The following is a 17,386-nucleotide window of genomic DNA, read 5'->3' as shown; positions in this document are numbered from 1 at the left end:
CGCTAAATTAAATAAATGTTAAAAAGCTGAAAGAGATCTAGACATTGTTTACCGGTCCCTTATTTTACAGGCTGCAAACCTTTGCTCAGAGAGGTTAAGTGACTTAGATGGGGAGTGTGTGTGTGTGTGTGTGTGTGTGTGTGTGTGTGTGTGTGTGTGTGTGTGTGTGTGTGTGTGTGTGTGTGTGTGTGTGCGCGCGCGCGCGCGCGTTTGGGCGGGGGCGGGAGAGGAGTTAATGAGGGAATCCCTGAAGAGGAACCCGGTGACCTTCTTCAGTCCCATGTGTCCACAACACCGGGAAAATACTAGTATGGATTCTTGGAAATGTAGTAAAATTCTGGATTCTGCTAAGGAAATTAATGGTCAGCTCTGTTATAGGAAACTGATTATTTGCTGTATAGCGTTTGAACTCCTTTCTCTCTCCTTACGGCTGTGATGCCTGTCAATTTTCCTTTGACTAAAACTGAAGAAGAAGAAAGATGAGATGAAACTCAAGCCAAGGCTTTATGATTATTGAGCAACAAACATTAAAAATTTGTGAATGGACAGTTGCAATAAGGCTAATATGGTGTTTTAGGAACATCTCTGAAAGTATTAACTCATGGGTGCAGTTAAGTCACATGAAACGTTCCAACTGCAAACTGGAAAATTCTCAACTAGAAGAACTCAACAAAGAGGATGCCTATAAAATGTTCTGGAGAAAGTTTAAGGAAAGTTTGCAGGATGAACCTTAAGAGTGAAATTCTACAGATGTTATTTCTTTTTTTCCTTTGAAGGCAAGCTGTGAACAGATGTTTGCTAGGATATCAGTATGAAGAAATGATACCCAAATGCATTGTGCAGGTATCTTTTGAGACTTCCTACGATTTATAGTCCAAAGGTGTGAAAAATGCCCCTTTTAAAGGTATGTGCTGGAGCCTGCTCATAGTGTCTCACGAGAGCCAGTTCTCAGGACTGTTTGGATTAGCTGTTCAACACAGCCATTGCTAAAACTTACATTATATAAACTCACAATTAGTTATATTAAAAGCAAAGGTGATAAGTACAACTCATCAGGTCCTAATTATTTCATTACAACTTACTGCGTTTCTGAGTTTATTTACATCTCTTGAATCACTGTGTGCTACTCTGCATCTCTTCCCAACTCCACCTTCAGTGACCACATTGATAGTTTAAAATCAGCCAAGGTAGGACGAGGTATACTACGTGCTGTGCTGAGTTGCTCAGTGTGTCCGACTCTGCAGCCCCATGGACTGTAGGCCACCAGGCTCCTCTGCCCATGGGGATTCTCCAGGCAAGAATACTGGAGTGGGTTGCCATGCCCTCCTCCGGGGGATTTTCCCAACCCAGGGATCAAACCCAGGTCTCCTGCATTGCAGGCAGATTCTTCACTGTCTGAGGCACCAGGGAAGCCCAGGTACGCTATGAAAACTGATAAATGCTACAAATCAAGGCTTTCTCCTTACCCTCCCTCCTACCCCACCTCCATGGCCCCTGAGGGACACACCACTGCCTGTTTGTTTTCCAGAATGCCGAGGAATGACTCTGTCCTGTTCACTCTCCTCTGACCCCTGTCTGCAGTGAAGTAGGCTTTGTCACCCCCAGCCTGAGCCATAGAATGTGTGCTGGTATCATTTCCATGTCTCCCTTCACTGGAGCTGGAGCCCTCTTCTAAGGCTCCAGGCTCTGTGTCCATAACTATCCTGCTCTGGTATGTTCCACTTTGAAGACTCCTAGAGCAAAAAATCCTTCAAGGCTCACCAAAGCAGAGCGATCACTTGCTCACTTTAAAGTTGGATGTGCTGTGTGTGCTTCGCTGCTCGTGTCCGACTCTGAGACCCCATGGACTTAATAGCCTGCCAGGCTCCTCTGTCCATGGGGACTCTCCAGGCAAGAATACTGGGGTGGGTTGCCATGCCCTCCTCCAGGGAATCTTCCCAACCCAGGGATCAAACCTGGGTTTCCCACACTGCAGGAGGATTCTTTACTGTCTGAGCCACTGGAGAAGCCCAATTTTTCTCATCAGTTATGAGTCATCTCTGGAAGGTCAAGTCTTTACTTCCATTTGGAATCTATGTAATCCTGAGTTTTGTCTTTTTTTTTTTTTTTTTCCTGGAGTGATGGGGGTATCATAAGGATTGGTGCCTCTTAAAGTTTACCGTGCAGGCCCTGTTAAAATGCAGATTATGATTCAGTAGGTTTGGGGATGCGGCCTCAAATCCCAGATTTCTGAGAGGCTCCCAGTGGTTCTGTCACTGTTGGTAGAGGATCACACTTGGAGTTGGAAAGGTATAGAACACGTCAGAATATCAAATCATTACTTCATTATGTTTGGTTATCTTTTTGTTTGTTTGTTTAGCTGTGCTGCCCAGCATGTGCGATCCCAGTTCCTTGACCAGGGATCAAACTTGTGCTGCCTGCAGTGGAAATGCAGAGTCCTAGCCACTGGACCGCCAGGGAATCCCCTCATTATTACTTCAAAAGACAGAAACGAGAAAGGAAAAAATGGCAAGAAGGAGAAAGGACTGAGCAGGAAAATGACAGGGAAGAATAAGATGAAGTTCGTTAGACAATCAAGCACAGAGAAAAAGAAACCCTGGCCTCATTTTATCAAGGTATTCTCCCTCCAGGAAGGAACTTTATTACCTCGAATCACAACTAGGAGCCGGAATGCCACACGAGCTGCTTCTTTTTTTCCCTAGTAGAGAATGGATCTTTGTGGGTTACTGTGTCAGAGTGAAGAAGAAAAGAAAATCCTTACTTGCCATCGCCCAAGCTGTGGAGTTAGTTTTCCTCTTCGGTCTGTTCTGAAAGTTATACTTCCAAGGATGATGGGAAAAAGAGAGAGCAGCCCTGGGAACATTCGTATATCAGGGAGGGGCGTTAGATTTCACATTGAAAACTCTCCAAGTTTAGTTCAGACTCTAAGATTTTCTACGCAGTGGGACATCAGAGAAATCAATTCTGATCCCAACCACCAAATCCACTGAGTTTACCAGCATTCTTCCTATGCATAGAAAAATCATGTGCTGACTTTCGGCAGAAGCGGAAGCGCTTGCCTGAGGCTTGCGGTGCAGCCCAGACTGCGTTCTCCGCCGGTCAAGGCTGGAGTCCGCGGGGTGGAGCATTCACCCTCCCGGGGCACGGCTGGCCGCTTTCCTGAAACCAGATTTTTTCCATCTAAATTCACGTCGGTTCTTATTTCTCTTGCTGGCTGGGTCTGTAAGCGGACGGGGAAGTACTGTGGAGAGGCCCATAGTGCGAAGCTGTGTGCTAAGTGCTTTGCTGATGCTTTAAAAATTCTTGCAACATTAAAGTGCTGAAGAAATTTTGGGATTCTGGTGAGGCTGGTAAAAAAGCCTGTTGGGTAGCTGTGTCAGCGTGTTATGATGTCATCTCGTACCAACCTGGCTACTGGAATTCCCAGTAGCAAAGTGAAATACTCAAGACTCTCTAGTACAGATGAGGGCTACACTGACCTACAGGGAGAAACTCACTGCTAAAGCCAGCAGATTGTGGGGATCTTCCTTCTTTCCTGATGTCATGAGATCCAATTTATTAAAGTTTAAGAGAAGCCCTCATAAGATCCCACATAAGGCCATTGCCCTTGCTACAGTGCTGTTTTTGATTGGCGCCTGTCTTATTATCATAGGCTCCCTCCTGCTGGCAGGCTATATCAACAAAGGTGGGGCAGACCGGCCTGTTCCTGTCCTGATCATTGGCATCCTGGTGTTCCTGCCAGGATTTTACCACCTGTACATCGCCTGCTATGCATCCAAAGGCTACCGGGTATACTCCTATGATGACATTCCAGACTTTCATGACTAGCACCCAACCCAGCCCTGAAGAAAAGAGTCACAGATGGAACTGAGTCCAGCTTTAAGACATTGAGCAGAAACTATGACTACGGGCTAACGAGTTCTGCAGTTTGCAGATGTTTAACCAAACAGTGGCCAAATTGTATGGGTCCATCCTGAAAGATGTTAACTAAGCTCACAAGTAACTGTCATTCAGGCATTCTCTTATTTTTCATTTTCTGGCCCTGGCAAAAAGCTCCTGACAAAAGTTTTTCTGTATGAATATGCCTCATGGGAGAGTAACAATATTAATTGAATGGGAAAGTGGGAGGTTATTCTGTAGTGGAAAGTGTTCTGCCACCACCCTTTTTAGAGTTGAGCATTCTTTTTTTTTTGAGCATTCTTTTAAATAGTCCTCATGGTCAGAATGTTCTTATGGCAAATCGAAGAATGTGATATGTCAGATTTCTTATTACTAAGAAATTTATTTTGAAAATATCTAAGTGTCTTCTCCCCATACTCTTTAACGTTGTGTTCTAGTGGAAGACCTTGGCACAATCAAATATCATGGTGGTGCATCTATAATATTTTTTACTTGCTTTCTTATTAACAACAACTAGGAATTTTTTAAACCTCAAAGCAAATTTTCAAAATGTAAGCACTTTTCTGTGTACACCAATCCTTGGCCAGCTCTGATCTGGCTCACTGATAGGTTGGCCAACATATAATTTGGATCATTCTGTCCTGTGTAGATCAAGATGTTCTTATATCATACCTTTATGGACTAGACTTTTGGCTGTTTCCTAAGGAAAAAATGTAGACGAATGGTTATTATTTAGACTTTATAACCCTGTTGTTAGCACCTTGTGTTAATGTCATTCTGCTGAAGATTTTAAGAATTGGCCTGGATCTCTAGAGGACTGGACTGCCTTAGCTTGATCTGCCTCCTAGCTTGCAACAAGTGACTTGTATTCAAAAGAAATTAAAACGTCAAAATCTAAATCCTAGGAAAAAAAAAAGAAAAATTATGTGCTGACTTTCATTCCCAAACATGTCCCAACTGACTGATTATTTCAGGAATAGCTGATATTTTTCAAGTGCTTGCTAAGGATTAGGTAAATGAGAGAACCTGATGATTGTGTTGGTATTTCTATTTTATCAGTCAGTTGACTTAAAGCAAGGATGGGGAAAACTATGGTCCACTGCCTGTCTTTATCTGACACATGAGCTAAAAATAGATTTTAAATAGCTGAAAAAATAGAGGGAAAAAGAACATTAATTAGTGATTCATGAAGATTACATGGCGTCCAAGTTCCAGTGTCCATAAATAAAGTTTTATTGGAACACAGACACTCCCATTCGTTCACATGCTGTCTCTGGCTGCTTTCTGCTACGGAGTTGAATAGTTGTGACAGAGACCATATGGCTTACAGAGCGGAGAATATTTATTATCTGGCCTTTTATGGGAAATATTTGCTGATCGCTGATTTAAAATGATAAAGTGATTCCCACAAGAGCATGAAGTGATTCTGTGAGACCCTAATGGCCTGAAAGAGTTTGTACCATTTCCAGGAAGGCGCAGAACTCCCAGGAAATAGCTTCTATACGAGGGGAATTTATCTCATTAACTAACAACTCCCAGGCGCATGAAACATTTTAAGTGGCTTCATTCAACTGCTAAAACCCTCCCCTGCCACATGGAGAGCCCTGTTCAACAGGATGGCTATAGAGTAGGGAACAAAACTCCCCCGTAAGGCTCAGCTGTTTTGCATCCTGAGACAGAGCGCAGGGAGCCTTGCAGCTTCTGGAAAAGAGAAAAGAGAGCACCAGATTGTAAGAAACAGGGTGGTATTTCGGGTGTCATCTTGAATTTAAAGACCTAATTTTAAAACCCGGTATTGTTCTGATTCTTCATGTCCTTTTGTCAGACGCTGCAACCCAAACACTGTATTTCGGGAAAACAGTCCTCCCCTTCCTGCACACGTTGTGTCGCTCAGATGTGAAGTTTCTATCTGCGGAATCCGCTGGGGCAGGTTGCCTCAGTAACAGAACCGAGCACATTTAGAAACCTCACAAATCGGTCTGTGAACGGTCATGCGATAAAGGAAACTACTATGAGTCAAGGCAAGTTGTACCAGCATATTGTTAAGAAATACACAACACGTTTGCATAATCGAGATTTGTGACATCCATGTGCGAAAGCTTGCCATGACACCAGTGATGAATTAATGGAATTGCCTAAAATGCAGAGTGCAAGCATATTTTACGCCTCCCTCTAAGGGACTTGACAGGACAGATTCTGGCAGAGAATTCTCAGAAATAAATGAATAAGCCCACAGACAGGGGAACAATTGTTTTCCGAACTTTGGCATTAAGCCACCGATCTGGATGTTGGTTCATTCAACACAAACTGGGCAAATACAGAGAAAACACCCATCTCAGAGGAATAGCTCAGAGGATGACAGCTTCACCGGAAATGTAGCCATAATAATCTCATAGAATTATAAGCCTTCTATTGTACATGTACCCAGAAGAATCAGTTCTGAACCACCTTTAGGTAGTATGTGGGTCTAAGACGATGCTGAAGGCTGAACAGGGATGTTTAAGAGGAAAGCCAGTCCTTGCTGAATGGCAGTTGGAAAGGCAAGCTTGCTTTTCAGAAAGCTGTAACAGCTTTTAAGGTTACACATGGTAATTTTCACACACTGATATTCTCACAATTAAAGAAAAGTAATATTTAAATGATTTTCACTGCTTCCAATTTTGGCAGTACGTGGGCACAGAGCACGGCGACTTTTCGAATGAGTGGTGTGATTTTTCTGTGCTGGCCTTGAACATATTGTTGGACGCTCCAGGGGAGTTTGGCTGCTTGCAAGAACTGAAAGACTAGGGGGAGAACAAAGCTCTCTCAGAGACTTGAATTTTTTCTCCACTGGAATGTGGTGGCAAGAATGCTGGGCCAGCTGGCTGGGTAGTGGACTGGCCTCCAGGAAGTTACTTAACCTCTGGGGGCCAGCTCCTCGATTTTCTAGTAGAAGGACTCGACTAGGAATATGCTGAATGCTTAATAACCCCTGGAGCACCGATTCTCAAAGTGAGGTACTGCCATGTCTGTTTCAGAATAAACTCTGTGGCATGTCTTAAATGCAGATTCCCAGCAACTTAAAGAGATACTTTGGATCAGAATCTCTGATATGGATGCTCCAGAGTCTGCATTTTTAAGAAACATTTGGAATTATTTGTGTACATAGGAGAGAAGAGAGAAGAGTCTGGGCTCAGAGAAGGCCAACCAATTATACTGCCTTACTAAGTCTCAGCTTGCTCATCTTTAAAATAGTAGATGGCAATAATATCAACGTCTACCTCCTAAAGTTATCAGGAGGATTAAATGTATATACACATATATATTTAATGACTAACTAAATATATACAGGCATGGCAAATGCTTCACTTATCCACAGTAATTATAAAATTCATGGTGGCTAAGATGATCTGGACTGCACTTTGACATTTAGAGTTGACCTATTTTTTATTGTAAAGGAGATAAAATTCTAAATTCTGGCCGAAAGCCCACAACTGTATCAATTTAACATCACTGCAAGTGAAGAAAATTCTTGTTGGATAATCTAGCTTTTGAACAAGATTTATTCTTTTTGTTTTTTAGCCACAAGCTTGCTTCCTTCTCCTTTCTAGACCCACAAGGATAATTCAACTGCACTCTAGCCCTCATGTATCAGGCCTCAAAGCTCTAGGGGACAAAAAAAAAAGAGTGCAAGTATCACTTGTCATTTACCACCAACCGAAAGCAAGCATTGCCCTTTTCACAGTGGATGCTGCCAATTTTCTTTCTTCTGGAGAAACCCCCTTCTGAGCGGGTGGGGGTCACACAAGCCGCGTGACTCCCTGCTTCCCTCCGTCTTGTCTTTGATCAGGCTCTACAATTAGAGCAGCTCCAGCGAGCTGCCTGCTCCTTGCTCTCCGAATACGCTGCGGTGAGGGCTTGATAGTCAGAATTACTTGGAAGGAAATTATAGCTCTTCTCCCCTTGGAAAGTCTGTTGAGTCTCTCCAGGAGATCCATCACAGGGAGGCTGCTACAGATTTCTCTCTCTGTGTGAAGACTGAAATTCAGGTACAACAGCGTTGTTGGGAGTTAGGGATGGGGGAAGGAGGCAGAGATAATGACAGAAAGAGAAAGAGAGAGGGAGAGAGATGGACACTGTTTATACTGGGGGAAGGCCAGGACGACCTTCCCAAATAAAGAAGTGTGTGTGTCTTGAGTATGCTCTGGGCCAGCCGCCACTGAGAAAGAGAACATGTGTGCTAGTGTCAGCTCCTTGTGACCCTATGGACTGTAGCGCACCATGCCCTCCTCCAGGGGATCTTCCTGACCCAGGGATCGAACCTGGGTCTCTTATGTCTCCTGCATTGGCAGGCAGGTTCTTTACCACTGGAAACACCTGGGAAGCCCTTTGAGAAACAGGAACTCGGTTCTTCGCCTGTATGGGCTGCATCCACACACCAGGTGGCACCAGTGTCATTGCTTGCAGAAATGGCTCTTTTATTTAATGCTCTAAACTTGGATTGGGCACTTGCTGTCAGGAGCTCTGCTGAGCCCATAGTTGGTCTATGATAATGTCTGCTTTAACCCTACATTTCAGTCATGGGTCAGTGGGTGACATTCTTTTAGGGCCAGTCATTAAGAGTACAAGGATCAGGCAGAGACTGTGGACCTAGAATGAAAAAATGTTAATCATTCTTAAAAACAAAAAGATCTGTGTTCAGCAGGGCAGCTCAAGTCTTCCCTGGTGGTCCAGTGGCTAAGACTCAGCGCTCCCAATGCAGGGGGCCTGGGTTCCATCCCTGGTCAGGGAACTAGATCCCACGTGCTGAAATAAAGATATAAATATCGAAGATCCTGAGTGCTGCAACTAAGACCCAGCACAGCCAAGTAAAATAAATATATATATATATATTTTAAAGAATGTCAGTTCAAGAGCTAATGCAAAACTCCAGCTCAGTTTTGTGAATGGTCCTGAGTTCAGCTGATGGTCAGTTTTTGTACGTGGTTGGGTACCAGCCACCAGTCTCTCTGATGCTAAGATTAAGTAACTGTGTGGGTCGAAAAAAAGCCTGTGTTGTTCCACTCTCCATGGAGTATACATCATCCAGCTATGGGATGAATTGCAGCCCCTTTCCTTTCAGACGCTCTTCTTACTAATTATTTCTTGGGGAAGTGTCTCAGATTCAATCTGCTCATTTTTCTCACGAGTCCTTCATCACCTTCCTGGATTGCTCCTCAGGAACTCAGCTGACCCCATACCTGTAGGGTCCTCATATCTCTACACCTCCCGTTTGCTGGTGTATTGAGTTTTAATTTATGGCCAAGCATCATTTGTTACTTTCACCTAGGCAAGCCGGTTTTCTTATCACACACACACACGCACATGTAGCTTTCCATTTGTTCTACATGCTTGCTTATTTATTCACTCAACAAATGTCTGTTGAGCTCCTACTGTGCACTAGGCATGGTCCCAGGTGCTGTGGGTCCAGGAGAGACCAAAGCAAAGTCCCTGCCTTCGGGGAGCTTAAAGTCAAGGTCAGCAATGGGATAAACGAGCAAATAGACGGATACTCTGGGAGGTGGTAAAAAGTGCTGTGCAGGAAAATAAAGCTCAGAAAAGGATAGAGAGTAACTGGAGGGTGCATAATTTTAGACTGGGGGTCAAGGGAGGTGGAGAGGAAATGACCCTTGTGGCTGGAGGGAGGTGGCAGGTTCTCAGCAGAGAGAACAGTGAGCAAGGATGCCCTGCTTCAGAGCATGCTTAGACCGTGCAAGGGAGAGCATGGAGTCCAGTGCGGCTACCTGGGAATTGAGAGAATATAGGGTCCAGGTCAGTGAGGCAGCTCGTGTCAGCATCATGGCTTGGAGGGCTGGAATTGAGACCCCAGGAGAAGTAGTATCATCTTGTTCTTGATCTTGGAGAGGTCGTATATTATTTTACGCACCACGTAAGGTGCCTGCTGGTCAGAAAGGGGCTTATTTATCAATCTATGGGGCCAGGATATGGTTAAACCCAGTTATCCTAAGTCCATGTTGCTTTCATGGATCCTGCATGAACCTCTTCTTCCCTTAGCAGTTTCTCTGGCCCTCAGCAGAGGATCACAGTATATTTCATGACACCAGTCCTCCATTGTTTTCCAAATGTGTTTTTACTTTTCAAACAGGTGGTGTTAGTAGTGATGGGGACCCCAAGATGGTACCCAGACAGTGGTGTACCCCAGAAGCACTGTAAGGGGGAGCATATTCTCTCCTGAGAGAGGGTTTATCACTAATGGCTCCATCAGTCTCTTTCAGCACATCATCTGAAGAATTAAAAGAAGTAATTGAAGAACTGTCCGCAGTGGGCAAGCTTACAACTTTCCTTCTGAGTTTATTCTTATTCCTCCTCCAGAGTGAATCCCAACTGACTATTAATTAGACTGGTACTTACCAGCTAAGTGCCGAAAGGGTGACAGTGATAGATATTCGCAGTGATATTAGCAGTGATGTTCACCTAGCAGGGAGAATCTTACTTTCAAAGGACACCACACGCTGTAGTAAATTGTGCTTTCAGTTGGTCAGAGCAGATATGATATCCCTTCGAACTGCTAGAGGGAAATATTCAGCTTGTTATCTTCTACATTTAGCTTCAGTTGAATTCGGTTTTGCAACAATTTGAAAATTCTTTTATTTCCCGTTCTATTAGGGAAAAGGCAAACAATGTTTCAACATTGCCACAGGAGGAAAAAAAAAGAGAGAGAGAGAGACATCTCCACTGTCCTCTTTCCTGAATCTGCTATATATTTTTAAAAAACAAAAATTCTCTCAATTGTATGATTATTATGTATCTTGACAGCTAAAAGAAACTTGGGAAAGGGATGCCTCCAACCTTCTTCCCTTTCCCCTGAGGTAACATGATTCAGGTAGACTTGCAGACAAGATGAAATAATAAGGACCAGATGACCCTTCCAGGAGATCAGCCCTGGGTGTTCATTGGAAGGACTGATGCTGAAGCTGAAACTCCAGTACTTTGGCCACCTGATGCGAAGAGCTGACTCATTGGAAACGACTCTGATGCTGGGAAGGATTGAGGGCAAGAGGAGAAGGGGACGACAGAGAATGAGATGGTTGGATGGCATCACCAAGTCAATGGAGATGAGTTTGGGTGAATTCCGGGAGTTGGTGATGGACAGGGAGGCCTGGCGTGCTGCGGTTCATGGGGTCACAAAGAGTCGGACACGACTGAGCGACTCAACTGAACTGAACTGACCCTCCCACTAGAAACAATTAGAAACAAAGTATGTGAAACGATGACTTTTAAAAAATAATTTTATTTATTTTTAGCTGTGCTGGGTCTTCCTTGCTGCACAGGCTCTTCTCTAGCTGTGGTGAGAGGGGGTTTCTCTCCAGTTGTGGCTCACAGGCTTCTCATTGCTGTGGCTTCTCTTGTTGTGGATCCTGGGCTCAGTAGGTATGGCGGCCAAGCTCTAGAGTGCCAGCTCAGTAATCGTGGCTCACTGGCTTAGTTGCCCCGCAGCATATGGGATCTTCCCGGGCCAGGGATTGAACTGTGCCTCCAGCATTGACAGGGGTTGAACCACTGAGCCACCACAGAAGCCCTCAGTGACTTTTAAGGCGGTGGACATCAGGCAATAAAGGACAAAGGTCCCTGAGAAATGGAAAGCAAATAGAGTGAGTACCTTATCTAACTGCCTTGATAAAGATTCCAGCTGATGCCACAGGGAAGGAGAACCCCAAACAGCCAATGGAGTCCTTGAATTGGGAAGAAGATACTGGGAGTTCAGGAAGGGAAAAGGTGGCTAGAGTTTGCAGGGCAAAGTACCTAAGAGGAGACAGAGAGAACTCTGGGGACTGCACAGGGTCCCCTTGAGTACTCAGCACAGGACTAGTCAACACAGGCAGGTGAGAAAACTACTCAAGACTGGGGAAAGAACCACCCAAAGGGATTAGAGGGAATGGTACCCAGAGCTCTCACAGTGCCTGTTCTCACTAGTTGGACTAGAAAACCTCAGGAGATATAGGTTCGAGTACTCAGAGGGTACTAAGTACTTGTCCTTAGTAGTGGGGAAAACTAGCCCTTCACTAAGCATCACTATGGGCTTCTCTGGGGTTAAGAACCCAGCTGCCAATGCAGGAGATGAGAATTCTATCCCTGAGTCGGGAAGATCTCCTGGAGAAGGGAATGGCTACCCACTCTAGTATTCTTGCCTGGAGAATCCCATGGACAGAGAGGCCTGTCAGGCTACAGTGTATGGATTTGCAAGAGTCAGACATGACTCAGCGGCTAAACACCACCAGCAGCAACAAAGCATCACTACAGTCGCACCTAACAAATCATAAAAGTAACACTTGAAGCTGCATCCAAGTAAGGCAACTGCACCCAAGAGTTTAGGAATATTTATAGAAACACAGAACTCTTCCAGACCCAGCAAGATAAAACTGATGATGTTAGAAATCTAATTAAAAAAATGGACCAGGCATGCAAAGAAACAATCTGCAAAGAGAATGATCCACAATTAGGTGAAAAACAAGTTAATTAAAACAGACCCCAAACTCACACAGATGTTGGAATTAGCAGACAAGGGCATTAAACCTTATTTTGCTATATTCTATATGTTCAAAGAGCTAGAGGAAAGTTTAAGCACATGAAGATTAGAGAGAACATGAGTTTGAGCAGACTCTGGGACACAGTGAAGGACAGGGAAGCCCGCCGTGCTGCAGTTCATGGGGTTGCAAAGAGTCTGACACGACTTAGCGCCTGAGCAACAGCAAAGATTAGACACAGGAAAGATAGTTAAAGGACTCAAACTGAAATTTTGGAAATGAAAATTTTAATGTCTGAGATTAAAAAAAAAATACTCTGAATGGGATTAATGACAGTCCTAATCCATTCAGCATCCTATTATAACTACCATAGACTGCATGACTTATAAACAACAAGGTCCTACTGTTGTTCCTATAGCACAGGGAACAATATTCAGTATCCTACAATAAACCATAATGGAAAAGAATATGATAAACAATATATGTATTTTATATACATATATGTATACACATATGTATAACTGAGTCACTTTGCTGGGCTCAGTAATTAACACAACATTTTAATTCAGCTATACTTCAGTAAAAAATAAATTTAAAAAATCAATCACTTAAAAAAAGGGAGCTCACCTGATTTGGCCAGGTCCACCCATGTGGAACCCTAAATATATCTGCAACCAAGAGTGTGATGCCCCGTCATATTCACAGGGTCCACCCATATTCAAGGAGAGGGGGTTATACAGGGGGTACACACTAGGTTCCTGGGATATTAGGAGTCAATTTAGAGTTCTGCCTGCCCCAGGGAGATAGGAAGAAATGCGTGTAGAAAATGAACCTTACTTATTAATTACTTGCTATTCATAATCTCTCCTAAAAGAGATTCATAATCTCTTCTAAAAGAGAGTCTTTTCTTAAAAGAGATTAAATACTGCTCCTGAATGCAAACAATTACCTTTGATTGGCTTTGTGTTATTTTTTCCCCCCTCAAGATCATTCATAACCTTCTGAATAACCTTAAGAATAATTACAGTAATGATATCAGCTACTGTTGCTTGAATGCCTAATATGTGCCTGGCATTTTGCACAGCATTTTACATATAATATCACATTCAAGCTTCACAACAAGTCTATGAGGTGGGTATTATTATACCTGTCTTGTAGATGATAAGAAGATCCTGAGGTTTAGAAATCTTAAGTAACTTGCCTCAAGGAAAAAAACTAGTTAGAAAAGAGTCAAGATTCAGACCCAGAGCTGTCTGATGCTAAAGCCAGTGCTACAGAGAAAAAATGGGAATGCAAATAACAGGGAAAACTGCATTTCCACTGCTGGTTCTTCTTTTTGAACAGTCAGCCATTTCTCATTGAATTTTTCCATTAATGATAAATGTAGCCATCTCTAGCTTTTGGGAAATGCTCTATCTGTTGGAGAGAATAATCTATCTATCTATATAAAGTAAAGTCACTCAGTCGTGTCCGACTCTTTGCGACCCCATGGACTATAGCCCACCAGGCTCCTGTGTCCATGGGATTTTCCAGGCAAGAGTACTGGAGTGGGTTGCCATTTCTTTCTCCAGGGGATCTTCCAGATCCACCAGGGATCAAACCTGGGTCTCCAGCACTGCAGACAGACGCTTTACCATCTGAGCCACCAGGAAGATCATATGTATATAAAACTTGCTAAAGTATTTTCTGTCAATTAGAAATGTCATTCCCTATATCCACCTTTCCCCTACTTCATAAAACAAGGATGTACAGTTGTGAGTAGCTGAATTGTATCTCATGGGTAAGTTTCTGATTTGAAGAGTGAAAATGCATCTGGAAACAGGAAACCGTGTATACAGGGGACATGTCCCTATAATGCAATTATTATACACAACTTCATGTGTGTGTGTTGGTAGTACTTCTGTTATTTTTATACATTTGAAAAATTTTACAGCCTGAGCATTTAGATCCCCTGGGAAAACTAGCTTCCATTGGACTGAATATTACTCTCTAAAATGGGGGTCCTCAACCAATTGTTCTTTGAGACCAAATAGCTAATCAATCTCGGAGAAGGCAATGGCAACCCACTCCAATACTCTTGCCTGGAAAATCCGATGGGCAGAGGAGTCTGGTAGGCTTCAGTCTATGGGGTCGCTGAGTCGGACATGACTGAGCAACTTCACTTTCACTTTTCACTTTCATGCATTGGAGAAGGAAATGACAACCTACTCCAGTGTTCTTGCCTGGAGAATCCCAGGGACGGGGGAGCCTGGTGGGTTGCCGTCTATGTGGTCGCACAGATTCGGACACGACTGATGTGACTTAGCAGCAGCAGCAGCAGCAGCTAACCAATCTGGTGGTTGCCTTTTTGGACAGTGTCTCCAAGGGGACAGTCTCCTGGGCGAAGGGAAAGTAAATGGATGAAGAAATTTCCCTTAAAGAAAAAAAATGCAGATGGAGTCAACATAGAAGTTTTCATCAAGAAAATTCTCTTATGCCTTTTGTCTCTAGTTTCACTTGGAGAGGAGTGAATACCATGATCTCCAGGGGAAAATCTGTGGACCTCTGTTTAAACAGCAGCATCTTCAAACAGGCAGGGCTAAGTAATTAATATCTCCACCAGGGGGCAATAAAACCACAGCGATGCTGGAATAGCAATCAGCTTGCCTTTATTGTATCCAAATCATCTACAAAGATAATCTCAGGTGAATGGATTTTGTGCTACTCATGGTCAACGATGCAATTTAAGAACAAATACACTAATTACTGCTTTAAAGTAATAATAGCCTACACAGCTGGGCAGTACAGTCGGGCAGGCTCTGTGGGGGAAACTTTTATTCCCCCAGGCTACCTTCCCCCATAGAAAGAAATCATAGCCTTAAAAGGGATGATGATGGAATCATGGAGGGGAGGTGGATATAGACAGAAGCAGGGAAGCTTCCAGATAAGGACAATGAGGCCCAGTGACAGGAAAAGTGGCGCTTCCAGCATCCTCCTCCTAGAAATAGGGTCAGAGCCCAGAGATTTTGAATCGCTCCTGCTAGGAACCCCGCAAGACTATGCCGCCTTCTCAGTGAAGAACGGGACATGGCTCATCTTTGTGTGCCCTCAGTATTTGACATGGACATGGTGAGTTCTTAACACGGGCAAGGCACCGAGGTGTCCTGGAGGGAGGAACAATAATAATAACAGTAACAACAATGAACCCTGCCCCCAGGAACTCAGGGTCTGGCAGGGATGCTGATAATGAGTTGATGATCAGATAAGCATCTAATCACAAACTGTATTTAATGATATACTTATTTGTTTGTTTTTGGTTGTGTTGGGTCTTTGTTGCTGTGAGGGCTTTTCTCTAGTCGGGTGGGTGGGGGCTCCTCTCTAGTTGCAGTGCGTGGGCTTCTTATTGCAGCGGCTTTTCTTGTTGCAAAGCACTGGCTCTAGGGTGCATGGGCTCAGGGCATAGGCTCGGGAGTTGCAGCTCCTGGACTCCAGAGCACTGGGCTCAATGGTTGCACACGGGCTTGGATGCTCCTCTACATGTGGGATCTTCCCGGATCAGGGATCGAACTGTTGTTTCCTGCATTGGCCGGACTGAGCTACCTGGGAAGCCCTAATGATATAAAGGGAAGCACACGTTCATGTGAGATCATGGGATGGGATGGGAGTGAGGGTTAGACACTTAACCTAAGGCTTAAGGGAAGAGACAAACAGAGACCCGGAGAGTATTCTAGGCTGACACCAAGATAGACTGGATTATAGAGAGAGGGTGCCATTTAGCGCAGAGTGCCCTCTAGGCCATGTCGAGGGTTTGGGATTTCATCCTAAGTGCAATAATAAATGTTGAAGGGTTTTACAGAGAGGATTGTCATGAATCCAATTATATTTTCGTAAGATCAGTCTGGTTTCTATTTGGAGAAAGAAAAAAAGGACAGAGCACAAGAGTTACAGTAGGGAGAATGATTAGGAGGTTGTTACAATCATCAGGTGATAAACAATGAATACCTCGTGGTGAAGATGGAGAGAATTAAACCGATTCCCTGTGTAGTTTAAGTGAGATAGATCTGTCGTTGTCTTGTATGCTAGAGTTAAAAGAATGAAGTATCGAGAATGACTCTCCCCAAATATTGGGCACAGGACAGGGTGGATGGGTGACACTAACTGGATTGGAGGAGGCGTTCAATTTTAGACATGATCACTTGGGAGGTCAGGAATCTGTTCAAAGTGGATAGAAGGTTGGCGCGCAGAAGGAAGATGTAGCCTAGAGATTCAGTTTTAGGGGATCATCCACACAAACCCCAAGAGTAGATGAGATCACCTAGGAAAAGAGAGTTGAAAGAGAAGAGGGCTGAAAAGTGATCCCAGGAGGACCCCGATATGCGGAAGTCAGGCAGGAAATGGACTCATGCAAAAGTGACTCTGAAAGAGCTGCCAGATGTGTTTAGGAAAAGCTAGGAGAATGTGGCATTGTGGAAGCCAAGAAAAGAGGATCTTTCAAGAAGGAGGGGAGTCATCCTCTGTGCAAATGTTTCTGAATGATTATGAAGCAAGATGAAGCCTGAGAGGAGAATTGGAATTTAGCATAATCCATGTGGAAAGCAATATGGAAGCCTTTGGTTCAGTTACGTGGTAGAAATGTAATCCAGATTACAGGTTTGAAGAGAAGGACATACGATGGTCAAACATAAATCAAAGGAGGCTTAGGGACTTAAATGTGAAAGGTGAAATTAAAACTTCTAGAGGAAAATGTGGGAGAATATTTTCATGATTTTAGCATAAGAAACAACTTTTTTGAGCAATACCAAAAAAGGGCAAATCATAAAAGATAAACTGACAGAATAGACTGTTTTATTGTGAAGTTAATATTAAGAGCTTCTGTTTCATAAAGAATGTAAAAATCCAAGTTGCACTGGTCCTATCTCACATCTAGAAATGCAGAAAAAGTCTTACTCATGTGCCCAGAGATATGTATAAGAACTTTCATAGTAATGCGTTTATAAACAGCT

At 43.6% G+C, this 17,386-nt stretch overlaps 1 long non-coding RNA gene across 1 annotated transcript; it reads left to right on the top strand.

Moving 5' to 3' along the window:
• Window positions 1-2,834: 2,834 nt before the first annotated feature.
• LOC122430110 lies at window positions 2,835-4,794 on the top strand. The gene is made up of 2 exons (XR_006266232.1): window positions 2,835-3,190; window positions 3,372-4,794. It is a non-coding gene; the product is annotated as an uncharacterized LOC122430110 (long non-coding RNA).
• Window positions 4,795-17,386: the final 12,592 nt, after the last annotated feature.

Source organism: Cervus canadensis, chromosome 28 (genome assembly GCF_019320065.1).
Source record: "Cervus canadensis isolate Bull #8, Minnesota chromosome 28, ASM1932006v1, whole genome shotgun sequence".
NCBI lineage: Eukaryota > Metazoa > Chordata > Mammalia > Artiodactyla > Cervidae > Cervus > Cervus canadensis.
Note: the sequence above shows the minus strand (reverse complement) of the source record. Positions and strands in the feature narration are given on the sequence as shown.